Below are 20,852 nucleotides of genomic sequence, written 5' to 3' on the forward strand. Positions count from 1 at the left end.
GACCTGTTTGCACTTCTGTTTGGTTTGTGACGGTTGTGAATGCCTTCTTTTCTAGCAGTGACCGTTTTGATGGTAACTTTATGAAACACCTTTACTTCTCCAGGTTTTGGAGGAAGCCCCTAGTGTGACCAATGGTGGGTGGCATGTGTCCTCTGACTCCTCCCTCCCTGTGCCCTCCTTCCCCTTCCCTGTTGATCTGGATCAGCTTGTGGTACCTTTGTGGCGTTTACTCCACACTGATAGATGTGTTTCTACATATGCTACTTTTTCTATCGCCTTCTATGACGATGGTGATGGTGCCGCGGGTTGAACCCAGGGCCTCGCACGTGCCAAGCAGACATTCTGCCCCTGAGCTGCGCCTGAACCTGGGTGCCGTGTTTCAGTTCTCGGCCACTGGGACGAGGCATCGGGGGCCATACCCCATCTTCCGGTTGTTTGCGCCTGTCCCTCATTGCCCTGAGTTTTGTTGGTTGTAGAGTTTCTATACTGATCTATACCTCTACACTTAGACTTGGTTTATTACCTTGATCATGTCATTTGCTTTAACCCTGGATCTGCAGCTAAATGCCTTCTTCTCCCTGATTGTCTCTTTCTCTCTTTTTAAATACTTTTTTAGTTGTCAATGGATCTTTATTTTATTTATTTATATGCGGTGCTGAGAATTGAACCCAGTGCCTCCCACGTGCTCGGCAAGCGCTCTACCACTGAGCCCCAGCCCCAGCCCCCTGGCTGCCTCTCATTGATCAGTAATCCCTGACAATAGTCATCTGTGTGTTCCAAACTGTTCGTCTGTGGCTTTCATACAGGAAAACGTGCCTGGCGATGTCTTTTGCTCATACTTTGTTTAATGTTTTCAGTATTTTGAAGAAGTGCTCTAATGGTTCCTGGTGTGCAAGTTTTGCTCACTGCATTTATCTCTAACAGACAACTGGATTTCTTTTTCCATTTGTCAAGGTGTCCATAGAGTTGTTCCTTATTTTTGAAGTCAGATTTAATGAGTCCAGTTTTACTGGAATAGGTCTGCTTGTTGACTGTCTGGGTTGGTTCTCTTTGTTGCAGAGGTGACCTCTTAATACAGGGCCCTGAGTTCCCTATGGATAGATAGATTTAGGTCTTCTTTTATTGGGTTTTATCTTGACTAGTGTCTCTAAATATTTGTTTCATTCTATTGTTTGTTTTTAGTTTTTAGAGATTCCTGTGATGCATTTTTTGAACCTCTTTGCTCTTCTTCAGAATCCACCGTTTTCTCTCCTGATCCTTCCTAACTCTGGTTTGGTTTTTTCCTAGTCCACATCACCCACCTCTTCTTCTGTTTCCTGCCACATCTCTTCTCACTGGGGCTCATTCTGGACTTCCCTTCCCTTCTGTGACGTTCTCCCCTCACAGTGGTGTTTTCTGATCTCTGTGGCCCTACAGTACTCCTCCCCCTTCCCGCCATGTCCTTCTGGAGTCCTGATGTCTGGGCTTCCGTCCTCCTTCCTTCCCTCCCCTTTCCCTCCTCCCCTCGTGACTGCCTCTTAGTGGTTTAAATTCCCACTGGCCATGGTTTAGGGAGTCTTCTTTGTCCATGGGTACATTTCATGGCAGTCTCCCACTGTTTTTCCTCATACAAGAGCTTTCATTGCCTTTCCCAGTCCCTTCGTATGACTCTCTTGGAGCGAGTTGGATTTTCCAAGGCCGGCTCTGCCAGAGGTGGTGTGGTGCGGAGGTGTCCGGAGCTTCTCTGCCTCTGCTCCGTCAGAGATGCGGCTGTTTCCTGCAGACCCGGCCCATCTCTGAGGTTTCCTGGGATTGTTCGATCTCCTCAGATTCTTGGAAGACGTGGGTCCTGGAGGACCGTGGCCTTCGCTCTGCTCAGTGCTCCCAGGTCCCTGTGGCAGACCTGGGATGGCGCCTGTCCTTCGGGGTGTGAGCGCCTCTCTTTGCTCCCCCTGCACAGTTTCTGCCCAACCACAGCCACCCCTGGCCGTCCACCCAGGTGTTTTGAATTCTGTCCATTTTATTTCCAGTTCCCTGGAAAATCAAGTTTAAAAAAATTCAGTGAAACCCCTTCCCTGTCGGTTTGCTTTTGTTTGATTATACAAAGAAAAAGGAAAAGGTTGTCTGTCCGTTTTTACAGATAAGCAAAGTCATTTCACAAAGTCCAAGTGACTTGATCCCTGCCAGCCACTGAAAGGCAGAGGGGGCTTGGGAACTGAGTTTACACCTGTGCTCTGTCACTGCGCCTTCATAGTTTCTCAGTCCCGGGCACAGGGGAGATGGAGGCGCCCCGTCTTGCTGGGCGTTGGGTACAGCCGTAGCTGGATCCGGGTGGCAAGTCGTGGTGGTAGAGAAGGCCCAGGCTTCCTGTTGGAACTCAGGGACTTCATCATCCCTGTGGCCTCAAGTCTCTGCGCCGCCCCTTCTGCTCTCTGCCGCTCTCCCTCCTCCATGCTTGGTTCCTCGGTGACGAGAGCTGGCATCTGTAGGTGGGCCGAGCGTCTCTGCTCTCGTTTCTGCCCTGCTTGCCACTTCTCTGCTGTGATGGGCATGCTCCGTCCGCGCCATCTTTCCTTTCTGTGCCCACCCGGTTTTCGTTTTTAGACTGGCCCCTGCTGGTGCGTGTCGCCCTTTGTGTTGCGGGAGGCTCCTCTCATCAGACATCCCGCCGGTGCGGGGCAGAGGGGTCAGGCCGCACCTCTTTTCTCGTCCAAGGCAGTTGGGCTTCTAGAAACGGATTCAAAACAGCCGCTGCCACTCTCGACTGAGAGCGGATCCCCAGCCGCAGCAGAAGGTGCCCTGGACGCGCATTGGCGGGTCTGTTTGTGAGTGCTTCTGAGGGTGTAAAGGTTACGGTCACGCATGTGTTTACTCTGTCGAGATAAGGTTCTGGGGAAAGCAGAACGGGACTGTGCTGCTGCTCGGCACTGCTGTGAGGAACACTGGGTTCCAAGAATCGGGGGTCGTTCCCCTGCGTGCAGAACGGGGCTGGGTCCTGACGCTGGGCACGAGAGGGAGGGCACAGCCTGCACTCGCCGCCCGCCGGGGTGCCTCTGCGCTCCACCCCGTGGCTTTGGGGCTCTCCTGCCAGGAGGACCACGGTGAGTCTGGGGCCGTCCTTGATTTTGACCGGCCCACTTCGGGTGGAGGAGGGGAGAGACGGATTCTCTGTTGGAATTCATGAAACCAATTTCGTTTCCCACAATTTAGGGGCTGCTTTCCTGTGTAGCTTGAGAATGGTATCCACTTATTTAAAATATTGCCTTTTAAAAAATTAATGTGTTATGTGGTGAACACCTCGTCTCTGAAGTCTTTTTCTTCCTTCCATATACATATTACATTTTGTGGCCTTTTCAGATGTAAAAGTAAAAAGTTGGTATAAATACATGAATACGACCAAAATAGGTGCAGTTGACGAGTGCAATGATAATGTCCTCTTCGTAAAAGTTATAGATAAAATAATCTTTTTATTGAAATGGTAATGAAAGATGATGAAGAATATTTTGAAAAGAGATAATCATTTTGGTGGCTGCATAGTATTCTATAGTGCACAATTGTTTTGTACACTCCTTAAGTTGATTCCTAGATATTTTATTGTTTCTCGTGCTATCGTAAATGGAAGTGTTCCCTAAATTTCTTTCTAGGTTGCTCATACCAATACATACCAATACAACTGATGTTCATATGTTGATTTTGCATCCTGCAACTTGGTGAACTTATTAGTTGTAATAATTTTGGTGTGCATGCATATGTGTGTGTAAAATTTTTGTGATTTTCTACTTATAAGATCATGTCATCTGTGAACAGAAGTAGTTTTACTTCTTCCTTTCCAATTGGTATACTTTTTATTTTTCTTGCCTGATTGCTCTCTGTAGGATTTCTAGTATTATGCTGAGTAGAAGTGACAAAATGGGCTTTCTTGTTCTGCTTTTTAAGCTTAGAAAAGTAGTTCTCAGTCTCTCACCTTTGAGTATGATGTTACTTGTAGGGTTTTTAGATAATCTTTAGAACGTTGAGGCAATTCCTTCTGTCTCTGGTTGTTGAACGGGTGTTGAATTTTGTCAGATAATTTTCCCGCATCAACTGAAATGATCATGTTTCTTTTGTGCTTATTCTGTTAATGTGATATAGTTATTGATGCTCATTTGTTGAACCTCTTCGCATTCCAGGAACGAGCCCCACTTGTTCATGCTGTATAACCCTTTTAATATCCTGTTGGATTTGGTGTACTATTAGAGCCAAGTTCTACTAATGATGTTTTGGTCAATGATGGGCTACAAATACCATGGTGGTCCCATGAGGTCAGGTTGCTCGCGACGTCAGAGCCGTCTTGGTTTGCGTAGGACAGTCTGCAGTATTTGCACCAGAATCCCCTAATGGTGCATGGCTGGACACATCCCCATCACGAGGGGCACATGACTGTGTTTTGCTGGAGGTTTTGTGCCAACTATTCATAAGGACGTTTGTTTTAATTTGTAGTTTTCTTGTAACGTGATCATTTGACTTTGGCTTCAGATAATGGTGTTTGTTTGGGATAGTTTGAGAAGAATTGGTGTTGATTCTTCTTAAATACTTGGTAAAAGTCATCAGTGAAAACACCTGGTCCTGACTTTCCTTTTGAGGGAGGTTCTATTTGTGGTTAGGCCTCTTTCTAGTTCCAGATCTGTTCAGCTTTCTGTTTCTTTGTGGTTCAGTCCTCGTAGGTGGTGTGTCTCTAGGAATCTGTCCTTCGCATCCAGGCGGATGAACTTGTTCCCGGTCCTCTCTTGCACTTCCCGTCAAATGAGTAGCAATGTCTCCACTTTCATTTCTAATGTTAGTAATTTGAATCTTGTTTTCCTAGTCGAGCTGAAGGGTTAACCATTGTTCAGATCTTTACAAAAATGATGTTTTCCCTCTTTTTTCTAGTCTCCGTTTTCCTTTGCCCTATTCCAATTTTTGTTACTTCCTTTCTTCTCTAGCTTTGAGTTTCGTTTGTTCTTGTTCTAGTTCCTTAGACGACAGTAGGTGGTTAACTGGAGGCCTTCCTTTTCCTTCCTCATCCATCTCTTCTCCCCTCTGCCCTCTCCTCTGCTTCTCTCCTTCCCCTCCTTATGGGAAACTTCTCTTTCTTCTTTCATTTTTGCTTCTGTCTCCCTTCCTCTGCCCACCTTTTTTCTTTTCTCTTGTTTTCCTCCTTCTAAGTTAGTATTAAGTACACTGTCATTAATGTTTAACTTTTCAGCTTATTTAATATTATTTCTCACCCACTTTTCTCATTGTCTAAAAGAATGGTAGAGATGATTAGCAATATATTTTAAAATTTATTGTCAATATTATGGTCTGAAATTTCTATTGCTGGTGTTACACTCTCAAAGTGGTGCTCATGTTTGAACTTAAGCACCTCAATTATGCTGATTTGATGTATTGACAGTAAAATACAACCCCAGACCAGGGCTTACAATAAGAGAAGTGCTCATTAAATGACCCTCAGAGAATAGAAGAAGAGAAATCCATCATAACAGATGTACAAACAATATAGTATATCAGACAACATGAGGAAACAAGCCAAAAGTTTTTAATCTCCCAATAACTGAATCCACTGACATTGAAATGCATGAAATGCCAGACAAGGAATTACAAAAGTTGATTATTAAGATGATCAACAAATTAAAATAAGATCTAAGGAATGAACGAAGAAAGGAAATACAAGATATAAAAGAGCATTTCAATAAAGAGACAGAAGTTCTGAAAAAGAACCAAACATAAATCTTGTAAGCAAAATACAATGTAAATCAAATACGAAACTCAGTTGAATGCCTCTCCAATAGATTAGATCAAGTGGAAGACAAAGTTTCAGAGCTTGAAGATGAGGTAGACATCTTTGAACATTCAGGTGGTATTAAAGAACAAAATGAGAAACTTTGATCAGAATATGCTAAAACTCTGGACAATATTGAGAGCTCAAACTTAAGGCTCATAGGTATTGGGAACAGAGCAGAGATATAGACTAATGGTATTGATAGCCTATTCAGTGAAATAATAGTAGAAAAATTTCCAAACCCTAGGAATGAGATAGAAACCCAGTTACTGGAGACACTTAGAACCCCAAATAGACAAGACCTGAAAAGAACCTCTCCATTGCACATTATAATTAAAATGTCAAAATATCCATAATAAAAAAATTTTAAAGTTGTAAGAGAGAAATGATGGTCACATTTAAAGGAAAACCAATTAGAATAACAGCAGATTTCTTACAAGAAACCCCCAAATGCAGGAGGACTTAGATCATCAAGTCCTGAAAGAAAATAGTGCCAACCAAGGTTGTAATATCAGGCAAAGCTGTTCTTCACAATCAAAGAAGTTAAAACCTTCCACAGTAAGGAAAAATTAAAGGAATTCATGACTACTAAACTAGCCTTGCAGAAAATACTTAAAGGAATTCCATACGCAGAGGACAATAAAATCAACCAAGAGAACTTGGGAAGGTGTAAATCTCAATTCTTCAATTAAAACACATAGACTGACAGATTAGACTTAAAAATAAGACCCAAATTATATATTTTCTGCAAGAAACACATCTCATAAGTAAAGAAATTCACAGGTTGGAAAAAAATGGATGGAAAATGATATTTCATGCACATGGAACCCACAATCTAGCAGGAATAGCTGTTCTCGTATCTGACCAAACAAAGTTAAACAGATTTCAAGCTGAAATTAGTTAGAAGAGACAAAGAATTTTGGAACACATTGGTAAAGGGGACAATTCAATGGCAATATCTAACTCTAGTAAATATGCCTCAAAGATTGGTGCAGTTAGTTGTTTTAAGCAAATACTGCTCCACATAAAGGTTCAGAGAGGCCCCAATACAGTAATATTGGGTGATTTTAATGCCTCTCTCACTAATAAATAGGCCATTCAAAGGCCATACCTTTGCTAAATAAAATTAGCAAAGGTACTACAAAGTTAAAACATATTATAAGTCAATTGAACTTATAGTCAATTGGACATCTACAGATTATTTCACCCAACAATAACTGAATTCCCTTTCTTTTCAGCTGCTCATTGAACTTTCTTCAAAATAGATTATATATTAGGCCACAAAGCAAGTCTTAGCAAATATAGAAAAGTTGAAATAATTTCTTGGCATCTCACCATATCATAATGAAATGAAATTAGAAATCAACTGCAAGAAAAATCACAGAAATGATGCAAACACATGGAGATTGACCAATATACTTTTAAATGTTGATCAAAGAAATGAGAGGAGAAATTTAAAAATGTTTAGAATCAAATGAGAATTGAAATATAAGATACCAAACTACCTGAGAGATAGTGAAGGCAGTTTTAAGAGGAAAGTTTATAGCTATGAGTTCCTATGTAAAAAAATTCAGAAAGATCTGAAATAATCTAATGATGCATCTTGAAGTTTTAGAAAAACAAGAATAAACTATTCCTAAAGTTAGGGAAATGAAATAATAAAATAAGGAAAGAAATAATAAAATTCAGAACTGATATTAATGACATAGACAATAAAAGAACAATAAAAAGGATCAATTAAACAAAGAGTTGACTCTTTGGAAAGATAAACAAATTTCATAAACCCTTGGCCAAACTAAGTAAAATAGAGAAAAAGAAAATTCAAATTAATAAATTTAGGGATGAAGTAAGAGGTATTACAACATACACCACTGAAATCCAGAAGCTCATTAGCGTCTATTTTGAAAACTTATATTCCAATATATCTGAAAAATCTAGAAGAAATACATGTTTCTAGACATATGCTAACCCACTAAAATGATGGTACTAAACCACCAAGATGATGTAGAAAACTCCAAAGACCAATAACAAGCAATGAGATTGAAGTAGTAATGAAAAGCCTTACGATAAAGAAAAGCCCAGGGCCAAATGGCTTCTCATCTGAATTCTACCAGACCCATAAAGAGGAACAGTGTTCCTCAAATTATTGTCAAATTACTGTCAAATGCCAGTGTTCCTCAAATTATTCCATGGAATAGAAAAGGAGGGAACACTGTATTGCCCTTATAGCAAAGCCAGATAAGGGTGCATCAGGGAAAGAAAACTACCGATATCCTTGATGAACATAGATGTAAAAATCATTAATAAAATATTAGTAAATTGAATTAAAAAATTAAAAAGATTATATACTACAATCAAGTTGGTTTTATTCCAAGAATGTAAGGATGGTTCAGCATATGCAAATCAATAAATGTAACACCTCAAATAAATAGAATCAAGACCTTTGACAAAATTCAACTCTCATTCATGATAAAAGCCCCGAAGAAACTAGGGATAGATGAAACTTACCTCAACATCATAAAGGCTATTGATGACAAACTCAAAAAACTGAAATAATTTCCTGTAAAATCAGGAACAAGACAAGGTTGTCCACTCTCCTCACTCTTATTCAATAGTACTTGAAACTTCAGTCAGAGCAATTAGGCAAGAAAAGGGAATAAAAGTGATACAAACGAGAATGGAAGAAATCACATCGTCTTTGCTTGCAGATATTTAAACCTACACCTAGAAGACCCTCAAAGTTCTGCCAGAAAACTTCTAGAACTGATAAAACAAATTCAGCAAAACATCAGGATACAAAATCAATATACAAAAGTCAGTACTTTTTCTACACAATAACTCTCCTGAGGAAAAAATCAGGAAAAACAATTCCATTCACAATAACATAAAAACATACTTAGGAATAAATCTAACCAAAGAGATGAAAAACCTCTACAAGGAAAATTACAGAATGCTGGAAAAAGAAATTAAAGAAGACACTAGAAGATGTAAACTGAGTCAGGGAAGGGATCCACCCTGCTCCTTCGCCATGCCAGCCTGAGGTGATGGGAAGTTCCATTCCTGGCCCAGGGAGAATTTCTGTATTTTTCTGTCCCACTTTTTCCCGCTTTGGTCTCCGTTGGTCTCCCCAGTGCTTCTGTTTTTCCTCGGAGGAGGGGACATAGGGTAGGAGCTGAGCATAAACCCCACTGGATTTTGCTTTAAGAATTGCCCTTAGGGTTTGCACCAAGTGCTTGAGCGTTGAATGCTCTCTGTAAGTGTCAGCTTGTAGCAGAGGGAGTGGAGTTGGTAGCACGTGTTTAGTGTTCTGAGTACCAGAGCAGCACCCACTGCAAGAGCCCATGGCTCGCTGGGAAGACTCCCCATGTGACCACAGGATTCCCACTCTGTTGTTCACTCCCAGTACGCTTCTGAATGCCTGTCGCCATTTTTCTGTCATCTTAATGTGTACACTGTACCAGCGTTTTTGGTGATGATGATTTCTAGTGAGGGGCAGAGGTCAGGTTGCAGAACAGTAGATGCAGCTTTTCTTACAGAAATCCCAGGAGCTTGTTGCCCCTTCCTCTGGGTGGTGGTTCCATGGCTTTAAACAGCCCCCACCCCACCACCAGCGGAGACGGCCAGCTCCACCATGGCCCTGAGCCAGATTTGTGTTGTCTCATCTGCTGGAAGGTCAGGACATCACCCTGCTGGGCCCGTCCCTGTGGGTTCTTGGTCAGCTCGAGTGAGGCCATCTGAGGGCGGTCTGGATGCCTTCCTGTGGCCCTCATCCCTGTCAGGTGTTGAGCACAGGTGAGGCTGCAGGGTCAGAGCTGGAAGGGGCTTTGCAGCTTTCCCCTCCCGGGCCTCTGTCTCCTTGTGTGACATCATCTGCATGTTGGTGCCACCTTTGCTGGGCTCTGCATCCAGCCAGTCTGAGCAGGCTCCCGGCAGACCCAGGCTCTGACTTCTGTCAGCAGCAGGGTTTGACGTAGGTGGCAAGTCTGGACTGCAGGGGAGTCTGAACGTGTAGCTGTCTCCTGCCGAGGCCTGTGGGCGAAGACTGGTGTTTGGGATGTGACGTGAGCAGAGGTGTTGGGAAGAAAAGTGAGGCCATCTTTCCCACCGCGGGTAAGGGTGCAGAGCGTGGCGTGAGCTCCCGTCGGATCCTGGACGGTGATCCTCGGTGGAGGGTCTCACAGCTTGCAAGGGAACTTTTCTTTTCCACGGGTGATATTGCCCATGATTTCAGCATGGGGGTTCAAACTGTGCTTTTATAAAATAGTAGTGCGTTAGTGTTCTAGTGACCTCATATTCAAAATTGAATGCAATCCCGGCAGACCTCATGTGCTGGGCGGAACATGCGCTGGTCAGAGGGAACTCACAGGCAGCTGATGGGCCCTGGGTGGAGCGGCTGTTGAGGAATCCAAAGCCACAGGCGCTGCCCTGGTGTGAAACCCGAGCCCGCGGGTTGCAGCCCGGTGACCTCTCCATCTCCATCGCTGTCTCCTTGCTTCAGGTGTGCATCCAGATGTTTCCAGCTGGACCCTCACAGAGACATCAACACAGTTTTGAAACCAAGTTGGATAAAACAAGGAGAAAATTAGAAAGGTTACAATGGCAGAAATAGTTTGATAATCTAACAGGAAGGAAAGCAGGTTAACAGAAGTGAGCGGGGAAGGCGGGGGGCATGTTTTTGGACAGGAAGGGTCCTTCTAACTCTGCTTATGCAGATCCCACAAGACGGAGGTGGATCCCAGGCTGTGCGCTTGGTGGACACTTCGCGCCTTTACGGAAGAGCTTAATTGGAAAACTACTTTTTTTTTTTTTTTTTTTTTTTGCTTAAAGTACGAGAGGCTGACTCATCTTTTGTGAAACACTCCTCATGTGTCTAACCAGTTCTGTGTGATGTAGTTATCAGGTTACTCATCAAAATGCCAACTGGCAGCAGAGGCTGGAGAATAATAGGAATGGGAGCAGGAGAGGATTTGCTGGCAGGCTGCACTCTGCTTCTCTTAATGAAAATCTCCAGGACCGCACCAGAGGCAAAGGCGGGTGGGAATTAACATGCAGGTTTCTCAAGTGCATGTGTGTGTGTGTTAATTATTCCAGCCCAAAGGAGCTTGGTCTAAACAGGGTGGAACCTGTCATGCAGCCGTCAGGCTGAGTCTGGGAGTCAGCTCCGAGGACAGTTTTGCATTCCTAACTCTCTCGTTGTCTTTGAATCAGTGCTGGCTTATGACCTTGGCATTCAGGAACTGTCCTGACAGCTGACAGTGATGATGCTAGTTCTCATTTCCTTGATAAAATACGTAGTCAGGAGTAGTATTGCAAGAAAAATAAAATAAGTATTGGTTGTGGTCTCAGAGGTACCTTAAGTCTTTATAATCAATCTTGTTTTTAAAAATGTGAAACATTTTAATTGCCAGATTAGCAGGCCCTCCTCGGTGGCGTGGTCATACAGCTCAACCCTTGATATTTTGCAATGCCTTGTCTGCGTCACGAGTCTCCAGACAATTCCAGGTACTGTACATGTTCTTTCTGCCATCTCTCCAAGACCTGGTCTTGTCATCAGAGGCTTTACATTTGCAAACACGACTTGTACTGTGAACTTTGAAAGACTGATCTCAAGTATACAGTGGATATATAAATGTTTTGTTCCAAAGAATATGTGTCATTAGCATAGAATGAGTTTTAATATATACTAAGTGAAAACTTTATATAACAGTATCTGTAATATGACTTTTTTTTTTTTTTTTTACAAAAACATGCGTAATCATCTGATTTAAAAGACACTTGCCATTAGTGTTGGGTGACTTTGGCAGTGAGGGTTGTAAGTGTTGGTCAATTCATTTTTCTCTGTTTCCATTCTTTTTCACAGTGAGCATTACTGCCTTTAAAAAATGTTCCCTAATGACAGATATATTATTTGAGTCTTTGAGTAGGGACACATGTCAAGCTAGTAGTGAGTGAATTTTAAAATCCTCAGTGGAAGCACTTTATTCTGTTTCCTGCATTGATGAAGACAGTGTCACTTCAGGTAGTGTATGAGTGAGAGTCTTTCAGTACTTCCTTACCGAGGAAGAGCAGGAAGGAAGGAAGGGAGGGAGGGAGGATGGAAGGGAGGGAGGGAGGGAGGATGGAAGGAAGGAAAGGGAGGGAGGGAGGGAGAATGGAAGGAAGGAAAGGGAGGGAGGGAGGGAGGATGGATGGAAGGAGGGAGGGAGGATGGAAGGAAGGAAGGAAGGGAGGGAGGATGGAAGGAAAGATGGATGGATGGAGGGAAGGGAGGGAGGGAGGAAGGAAGGAAGGAAGGGAGGGAGGATGGAAGGAAAGATGGATGGATGGAGGGAAGGGAGAGAGGGAGGAAGGAAGGAAGGAAGGGAGGGAGGATGGAAGGAAAGATGGATGGATGGAGGGAAGGGAGGGAGGGAGGAAGGAAGGGTGAAGGAAGGAAGTGAGGGAGGAGGGAAGGAAGGGAGGGAGGAAGGAAAGATGGATGGATGGAGGGAAGGGAGGGAGGGAAGGGCAAAGGAAGAAGGAAGGGTAAAGGAAGGAAGGAAGGAAGGGGAAGGGAAGGAAGGGAAGGAGGAGGGAAGGAAGGGAGGGAGGGAGGAAAGGAGGAAGGAAGGAAGAAAGGAAGGAGGAAGGAAGGAAGGGAGGGAGGGAGGAGGGAAGGAAGGGCAGCCAGTCCGTGGTGAAGTGTTAAACTAAGAATCGATCGTGTCTCTGGAGTTGGGTGGAGTGCTAGTTTGGTTCTGCGTCCAGAGGCCCACGTGTTCCAGGCTTGGTCCTCAGCTTGGCACTGTTGGAAGGCGGTGGACCTTTAAGAGCTAGACCTAATAGGACGTTTTGGGTCACTGGGACACATCCTCAAAGGGGATGGTGGACACTGGCCTCCGTCTGTTTCCTGGCTGCCATGAGTTGGAGCGCTTGCTGGACCTCCCACTCCTCACCTCGACGTTCTGCCTGGCCACAGGCCCCATCGTGGAGCCCATCAGTCTCGGACTAACACCTCTGAAACCACGAGCCGCACAAACCCGCCCTGTTAAAAAGGCGATTATCTCAGGCATCTTGTGACAGTAACGAGGGCCGAGGAACGCTGGTGCCCGCGGTGTGGAGTGCTCTGAGGGCATGGGACTCGGAGCCAGGACAGTGTCCTCGTCCATAGCTGCTCACAGCCCGGCTGGGGAGGCAGGGGGGGACCGAGAGGCCCATGTGGCGGCCTGCTGAGTCGTGCAGTCCAGTGGTGAGAGCAGCTGTGCACGGTGCCTGCAGACTGGCTGCGGGACGCCAGGTGGATGGAGAGGGGAGGCGAGTGTGGACAGGAGCCAGGGAGCCGCTTCCGCGTGGCGCTGTCCGTTCTGTCGCCTGGAGAGGGGCAGGTGGCCGTCTTCCGCTCAGTGGACCCTGGTGCGCTCAGCTGCTCTCTACCCTGTGCACTGGTTCTGCGGGAGCGAGCGACAGAGAAGTGCGTGAACTACGTCTTGTGCCTCCTTCTTGCGGATGCCAAGAGAGCTGTCTGCCTGGCACGGCTGCATCTGTGCCACCTGGAGATGCGAACAGGACAGCAAATTCCAGCACAAAATCTGGCCCTGAGGGATGGTTGCCAACATTTGTCTAGCGCTCCATGGAGAGCCGTGGATCCCTGTGGAGCAAGGGGTCCGACACGTGCTCCTAGGAGCGTTTCCCAGCATCCCGTCGCCCGCCCGTCTCCTCCACGGACAGTTGCCTTTTCTGGCAACACCTGCTTTGTGTCCTAATGTGGGGAAATGTCCTAGGAGTAAATTGACTTGATACCAAATGAAGTTCCTGGAAAAGCCCGTTCAATGAAGGTCATTTCCGTCAGGGGGTGCTGTCTCAAAGTCACCAGGATTTCCTAGTTGGGTCTGACCATTCTTTTTTTCTGACCATTGTATAGACATGATTTGAAATTGAAAGTAAATATTTGTTTTTGAAACTCCTGAACTCATAACAAATTGTGTGCTTACCCCACAGTCAGCGAATGTTCTGGAAGAGACCCCGATTACAGAATTCTCAACTGATCTAGAATGTGGTTTCTTCCTGGTGTTGTTTTCAATTAATGGTATGACTCAGGTCATCCACGGGAAAAACCAAACTTGCTGGATTTTGGCTAAAACAAAGTATTTTTTTGTTTTCAATGTGCAAAGTCTTTTATTTAAAATTCTGAAAAGTTAAAAGACTCATGACCACCTCAGTATGTGCCATTCCCATCATAACGAGGAATGACAATTTCAAAACTCGTGCAGAGTTGCATTTTCATTTACAGAACTCTTGTAGGCACTTTAGAAGTGAAGCTTGGCTTCAAAATACAAACACTGGGGGCTTTGGCTCAACCTTTTAATATAAAAAATTCACTGATGTACAAAAATGTGAAAGTGTGGCAATGACAACGTATGAAATTCTGTGATTGAAAGTCCCCTCGAGTGCACTCTAGTGCACGTGCACCCACCCAAACAGATTCTGGCGTGGAAACATAAACTAACGTAAACCAGGGCTACGGAGAAGCACCAACATGTGTGTTCTCCATTCCACCAATCCCAGACCCACAGCGACTCTGAACGGTCAGGAACAGCAAGGCAGGCTTCTTACTCACGATGAACCAGCACGAATAAACCCAGCAAAAAAAGTACTGCATACTTAAATTTAGGATAGTCATTCATGAGGATCGTCACAATTCCAATATAAGGAACAAAACCTCTGGCTCTCCCCACAACATCTTTGTTGTCCTTGTTTATAGAGACCTCGGTCATCAACAGCATTATTATCTCCTTTGGTCAAAAACTTGATATGTCCATTTTGCTTTTCATGAATCTTCAAGACTCAATGAACTATAGGAATTTCTCTTCTATTCTAAAAACAACAATTTCTCCCACTTGTATGGGATCTTCAACTCGATTTGTTAGAAAGAGAAGATCTCCTCTATGAAATGCAGGTTCCATGCCGCCACTGAGCACCACTACAATTGGACTTTCACTTCCAGTTATTACCATTAACCCCTTCCAGATCATTAGTGCCAAGGAGACAATCATTCCAAAATTTAGGACTTGATAATATAGCTGCCTCTTGTTCATCCACCGCACATCATCCAAAAAGTCTAGAGACAGCATGGCGGGACCGGCGACCGGGACACCGGCAGCAGCGAAGCGCTATTTGACCAAAACAAAGTATTTGATCTTTTGAAGATTGGTATTTCTTTACTACTGGCTTGACTATGGTAGGATATGAGCTCTTATTAAAGATCAGAATCTGGAATATATTTGTTTGATGTTGATAACTTCCACAGGAAAAAAAATCCTTCTGAATAAATATGAGAGTGGTCTGATAGTTGTCATCTGAATTCTTTGGCTTGCTATCTCTAAAAACAAATCACAGCAAAACAAAATTCGTAACTTCTTGCTTCCTGTAGCAAGAATACATGGGGTTCAAGTTCCATTTTTTAAGGCGGAATTGACGGTCACTGCCCTAGTTCCTGACGCTCCGTACAGGCTTCAGGGGGAGTCTGGGTTGTGGCTGGTCTTCGCGACTGACATCAGGGTGGTCTTGGTAGGGTGCGTCCCTGAGGTCACTGTTGGCAACAGGGCTCTGAGTGAGGCGCGGGATAGGTCAGCCCAGATGTGGTCACTGTATTCGTGAAATCATCTCAGAGGCAGGAGGAGTTCCTTCCTGCCTGCTGCGCTCTTGTCTGCTTGCTGATTCCTCCCCAGCACCCCAGCAGCAGCTGCGGGACGGTGCTCACCATGTCGAGAGGCAGCCCATTTCAGATTTGCAGGACTTTTAGTCATTAAAGGGCCCAAGAAGCATCAGGCGTTCCCGAGCGTGAGCGGAGGACTGTCTACCCGCCCTTCACTCAGGGGCCCGGCTGCAGCCTCCGGGCCACACGGAGGAGGAACAGCCCAGCTCTGTCCACGTGCAGGTCCTCAGGTAAGAGGAGGCAGCATTGTGACCCCTCCCCATGGAATCCTGACCAGTGGAGGTGGGAATCTAAGGTACACCGCTCAGAAGCCGGAAGGAGCCCTGTGGCTTTGGAAAGTGACCGTCATAGGGACCCGAGTGGAGGGCAGACCGGCGGGCTGGATGGTCCTGGTGTAAAGGGCTCCCGTGTTCATGCTCAGAAACTGCCCCACCCCACAGGCGTGGGGACCACAGTCCTGGCCGGAGGTGTCCTAGGGACGGTGGGGCGAAGGACACGGTGAGGTGAGTGCGGGGCTGGGGTGGCCACGCCAGTCTGAGTCGAGGGGTGCAAGAGGAGGAGCAGCTGATGTGGGAGGAGGGCTCTTTTTGGTTTTGAGAGCTGGTGTGTTTGGTACTGGCTGTATCAGTCTGCATGCTAGACTCTCTAGACGGTGGCTAGAAATGAAGGCTCTGGAGCTCAGGAGAGGGGTCCTGCCCCAGGTTGTAGGTGCGGGGTCATCAGGACATGGGTGCCTGTAGGACGGTCTGTGGCGGGGGACGATGACAGGCCTGGTGCTGGGGCTTGGGGACCCCAAAGCTCAGGACCCAGCTGAGAACGAAGGTGGGGAAGAGCAGACCCGTCAGGAGGCCGCCCGGGAGGCGAGGCCCCAAGATCAGGTGCCGGCGGACAAGGGGAACGGGTGCGGAGGGCGGTTTCTCTGTGGAACGCGTGTGTGGCCGCCCCGGCTGGCCCGTCTCAGCCGTGGCCACTTTCTGCTTAAGCAGCTGCCGTTTCCGAGAGTCCCGCCTACCCCAGAAGTTCATTGTAGAAACTATTCAAACTGAACAACTTTGTCCCTCTGTCCGTCCGTCCAGGTGGAAGAGCCTGCCGTGTGCCAGCTCTTTCCTGGACGTTTGCTTGGTGCTCGCCTGCTTCTCGCCCTCTGTCCTCTTCCCAGGGCGTGGGGACCCGCGTGTTTGGGAGCTCCTTGACAAACCCTGCTTCTTTAAGTCTGAAGTAGTCTGATTTGTAAAAGCCAAGGGGCGCTGATAAGATTCCAGAGCGCCCCAGGTCTCTGGGCAAAGCCGCGGCAGGGAGCTCTGTCCCCAACTCGATAAGTTCATGCGTTGAGTTAGAAACACCAGTATGTGTATGATACGTACACACGTATGAATGTTTGCAAGTATGGGAACTACGTAACGTGTGTACGATTAGATAGTGCACCCTGGTGCGTGATGTTTGACCTAATACGCATGATTTTTGTCTAACACGTATCATAAAGATGAGCTCACCTGTGATTTGTAATAGTCCTTCTGAAGTGAATCCCTGTCTCTAAGCTGGCTGGCAGCTCTGGAGCCGTCCGCTTTCCTTCGGGTTCACCCTGCTAGCTGAGGGCAGAGGGTGCAGAAGGAGGAATGTGTTACAGGCTGGGTTTTGGTTTCTTTGCCTGAGGAAGCTCAGCATGCATGTGTATCAAGGCGAGCTGGACATCGAGGATAAGGACAGGAGGACCACATCTGCCTCCGGGATGAGACCTGGTCACCCAGGCAGAGGGCGTGTGACCTCAGGAGTGGTGGCCACGGGTTCTGCTTTCTTCTTTTCTCATTCGGTGAATGTTTCTGATGCACCTGTGTCTGATGTTGGAGGTGCAGGAAGGAGGTGTGCTCCCTGCCCCTGGGGAGCTCCTCAGCCTGGTCCAGGTGGATAAGGAAACGAGGCTGAGAGCTGTGTCCCTGGTGAGGCTGTGCGGCCCAGGCTGGCTGTGGTGGGCGGCCACGCTTAAGGCCAGCAGTCGCTAGCCTGGGCACTCTCAGATGGTGCAGCCTGGGGGTCACACTGGGGTGCAGAGAGCAGTGGCCAGCCCCCGGGAAGGGCACAGGTGCTCTTGGGCTTGAGCTGCATCCCAGCTGCGGGGTCTGTGGAAGAAGCCAGGCTGAGCAGCCCCGGGTGGGATAGGAAGTGGATTTTAGTTCCTGACCACAATTCACAGTAGGAAAAGGACGCTGCATGGTGACCGGGTGCACGTGTGCTGGTACCCGCGTGTCAGTCCCTGTGCGGAGGTCTCTGGAGGCTCACTTTGTATATTTCACAACCCTGGAATGGGTTACCAGCCCCAGTTTGAAAACGCTTGTCCTCTAAACAACCAAAACCCAAGTAACCCCATCAATAAATGGGCAAAGGAACTGAAAACCCTTCTCCTGTGGGATCTCATGGTCCTGAGTGTGAGAGATGTGGCTTGTGGTCTCTACTCACGTGCTGGGTGGCCACAGAGGGGAGGTGGCCAGGGATACACGTTGGGGCTGTTAAACTTGGTCCCCAACAAGTCTCGTGTGATTTAGTGGTTTAGAGCTGGTGCTCGCTTTGCCTGTTAGAGTCGACTCGTGTTCTCCGATCCTGTGTGACTCTGCTCTGTGCACATCGGCCCTCCCCGTGACAGGTGCCTTTCCTGGACTGCCCTTACTTGGAGGTTCCTGCCACCCCTGCGAGGCAGGTTTTATTATCACAGCTTCAGAAGTGCATTAGACTCTGCTCTTTCCACTTCCTGCTCTGCCAGGGGCCACGGGCACCACGGGTAGCGGGCCCTTTTCTGACACCAGGCCTTTCCTGCTGTCTTCCCAGATGGGCAGTGGTGCCTTCCATCTCTACCTTTCTACTTATGGGGAACAGTGCATTGCGGTGGATGATACCTGAAGAGCATTTCCTATTTCCAACTTCTATAATCCTGTTCAAATATGAAAAATGAGTTTGTTCACAGTGTAGTCCAGTACACTCTTCTGAATCATTGAATTCAGTACCTATCGCCATGTGGATTTGCTGGGACCACTATCCAGTAGGGTCAGTCTCTTTCTTCTCCATAGTCTCATTGAGATAGACATAAAAGATGGTGTTTTTCTTTGTTTTGTTTTTTTACCTACTTTTTAGGAAGAAGGGAGACTGGTTGGTCAGAGAACCTTTGATATCTTTGTCTTAGTGCTGAATACTAAGCTAAATTCTAAAGGGAAATGCAAATAAAGTCTTTCCCTTGGAACTATTAGAATGAAGTGAAGGAGACAAGATGTATGTAAAAAGAACAGAGAACCCAGATGGCGCGTTAGAAACGACAATTGTGTGTTAATTTGTTGCAGCTGAGCAGAGCTGGTATGAGGGCGTTGGGAAATTCTTGAGCCTTTGGGGTGTTGGGAATCCAGGGGTTTCTCAAGGGTGACCAAAAAACAGAACGAGACTGACTTTGAAGAGTTTTTTTTTTTTTTTCCCTTTCCCTGAAGCCATGGAATAGGAGTCAAGACATTTTCCCCAAATAAGGAAAGTCTGGTATACTCTGGTCTAGTGGCTGGCAGATTATGGCTTGTGGCCCAGCTGCTGGCTAGTACTTGTTTGTATCGATAAAGTTTTATTGAAACATGGCTGCACTCGTGGGCTTAAGTGCTGTGTGACGGGGCTGCTTTCGTGCTGTCCTGGCAGGTTAAGGAGCAGGGACAGAGACTGCATGACCTTGTACAAAACTGTTCGACAGCCGGCCCTGTAGGTCGCCTGTTGACTCTGCTACGGTGGCTCCTGGCGTTAACACAAAGGAAACACATGCGCACAACAGACAACCACAGCGGATTTTCTGCCCACGCCTCTCAGACTTTTGGATTGTGGTGGTCTGGGTGGAAGCACGCCTCTGCATTTGTTCCCAATCATCTCTACCAGTTTCGATGGAGCCAGTCACTCTCACTCTCCTTTGGCATCATCTGGCACAACCACAGTAAGTGACTGTGCGTGTGCACACGTGCGCGTGCGCACACATCCTTCCAGCCAGTGCAAAGCTCCCTTGTTTGATTTTGTCTCTCGTCACAGGAGTTGCAGCCCTCTGGCTGGTGTGCTTTGGGAACCTCAAAATAACAGAATCACAAATTAACTCGTATTTTTAAGAAAGTTGGTGCATGACATTATCCACACGTGTATAAATATCTGCCTGTCTATTTTTGCTTCCGTGGAAGACAGTGTGAGACCTGACTGTATGTCCAACCTTTTCTTTAGCTGCCTGCAGTTCCAGGGCTGTGCAGAAGCGCTTAGCTATCTCAGCTGCTGGTGTGCTGACTAATCAAATAATTGATTTTTCTCCCTCTACATTTTTAGAATCAGATTATTTTTTTTCAAGAAAGCTTGTAATATGGTTTAGTGATTTATACTTGAAATCTTTGTTCTTATTTTAATTTTCAAAGATTAATATGCCTTTTGAATGATGTACAAATGTATTTAATGAAACAAACTGAAATAACTCTCCCTTTTCTATATAAGCAAAATGGAGATTTCTTAAAAGAGCAGATCAGTAACTTGCTTTTGAATAATACGCAGCATTTGACGTGGTTCAAAATCATTTTATGGTTCAGTATGCAAGTAAACATTACCTTTGTATTACCCTGCATATGTTTAATGAAAACATGGAAATTACATTGATTTTGTACAATTCTTTTTTTAGAATTTTAGAATTTTCTTTTAGGATTTGTTTTAGGGATTTTAAAGCTATCTGAATGATTTTCTTTCGTCATAAATTCCAGAGATTCCCCCACAGTTTCTCTGTTTTCTTTTAAAATCACATGTGGACAGTTGCATTCTTCTCTGTCCATATTTGTGAACGTTTTCTCCATGTTTCCGCATGTCCCACCGCTAGTTTGATGTGTTTACCTTTCTCAGAGAGATCAGATTTGGAGGAGGCAGCCACATCTACCTGATGATTACACGTGGTTTTGAACGTTGTTACCTTTTGATCCTCGTGGATACCCCTGAAGGCAGGGACACATGTAGAGGGAGGGTTGTATGAAGCATGACCTGAATTCCCTTGCGCCAAACCGGTCTTCTTCAGAGCCCATTGTGGGTAGTGGACTAGCAGTTGAAGTAGGAATTAGCTGCTACAGCAGAAACGACTGTGGTTTCCATCTTTGGTTTCTGAAGAAAGTGCAAGAGTCAAACCACTGGACTCTAGAATCTTGCTGCTCTGATGTGGTCCATGGACCAGTAGAATCAGCATCCCTGGGTGCTGGTTAGAAATGCAGAACCTGCTCCGGACCTCCTGGACCCCAATCTGCACTTCACCAAGGTCCCCATAGAATTTTGCATGGATGCTGAACCTCGAGAAGCTCCAGTCTAGACCATAAGGTTCCCAAAATGGTCCTGCATGGTAATCACCTCTGG

At 46.0% G+C, this 20,852-nt stretch overlaps 1 protein-coding gene and 1 pseudogene across 6 annotated transcripts in view; one reads left to right on the forward strand and one right to left on the reverse strand.

The window, feature by feature from the left end:
- The window catches only part of Ldlrad4 (low density lipoprotein receptor class A domain containing 4), a 357,460-nt gene that overhangs the window by 99,676 nt on the left and 236,932 nt on the right, over positions 1-20,852 (forward strand). The window lies entirely within an intron of this gene.
- On the reverse strand, positions 14,352-14,889 carry LOC124965305 (signal peptidase complex catalytic subunit SEC11A-like; annotated as a pseudogene).

This window comes from Sciurus carolinensis, chromosome 15 (genome assembly GCF_902686445.1).
Source record: "Sciurus carolinensis chromosome 15, mSciCar1.2, whole genome shotgun sequence".
Taxonomy (NCBI): domain Eukaryota; kingdom Metazoa; phylum Chordata; class Mammalia; order Rodentia; family Sciuridae; genus Sciurus; species Sciurus carolinensis.